We start from the raw sequence: 1,297 nt of genomic DNA on the forward strand, positions 1-1,297 counted from the left end.
ATAACCACGCCCACATCCCATATAACGGTAATCTAGAGAAATACAAAATCTTCGATAAATCAGTGCATATTGAAGCTAACTTATTCAAAATTGATGCTTGCAACAATTCTTTACCAAGAAATACGTTTATGGTAAAATTTTGGAAAATGGGCGGGGCACCGCCCACTTATGATCACATATATGTATATCGGTAACCGTTCTACCGATTTGTACTAAACTCGGTGTGGTTATTGTATTTGCCACATGAAAGCAAAGTGTTGAAAATTATTGAAATCGGACTAAAATTACGGCCGCTTTTCAAACAACGGTAAATTTCAGAAAAGCTTGAAACTTGAATATTCCGAAATTGAAGGACGCTAATTTACTCAAAATTGATACACCCCGGCTTACCATCTAGCGGTAGGTTTCGGAAAGGTGAAAAAACATATATTTAATGTTTGCGCCGGGTTTTTAATGTTCGGCTCCGCCCGAACTTAGACTTTCTTACTTGTTTCATGTTAAGATGTTGGAAAATAATGAATATCTAAATCCCGCGACTAATCCCGGGATCGCAAAAATCTAAAAGATTAACATCCCAAGTTTATAAGTGCCTAAGACATTAATTCATTGAGATTGACGATCAAACACTCCACTAAATACTGGCAGGCTAATATCTGTGTAAAAGTGTATGTACTCGTATGTGCGCATTGTGCATGTTTTTGATATCTATTCATGATTTTGCTATTTTGGAGCTGTCGATATCATTGCTAATTAGTATTCTTAAGTACATACATATAGTACATGCATTTGCAAAAACATGAATAAGAGTAGACATGTACATATGTTTCTAACGACATAGTAACCGCAAACATAAAGTTGCAATAGCACGGGATGTGTTCAAATACTCGTTCGTTTCAGTTCGATTTCAATGCTTTTATTTTGCGTTGCTCAATTAAGCGAAAACCAGTAAATATTTCTCTTTATGCTATCTGATCGAAATCCTATGCAATTCACATTGTATTAGTGCTTTCTATTGCATAAATAAGTCCTTCATAAAAAACACATTTCTCTTTTAATTCGCTCAAACTTCATGGAAATGGAAATCGACTAGGGATTTGCAAGTTTCTAATGGAGCAGCAGTCAACTAAATACTATATTCTTCGTATTTAGCAAATGATACTGAATAGATGGCAAATACCCTGATGTTGGCGTGAACAAATTCAGCTTTTAGTTAGTTTAGTTGTATTATAATGAACAGATTCTAAAGTCTCTGAAAACCTTCTGAATCAGTTGAATAATAATGAAAAATTCATAGCAA

The sequence above is a fragment of the Rhagoletis pomonella genome, unplaced genomic scaffold, assembly GCF_013731165.1.
Source record: "Rhagoletis pomonella isolate Grant_MI unplaced genomic scaffold, Rhpom_1.0 Rhpom_scaffold_00003, whole genome shotgun sequence".
NCBI classification, from domain to species: Eukaryota; Metazoa; Arthropoda; class Insecta; order Diptera; family Tephritidae; genus Rhagoletis; species Rhagoletis pomonella.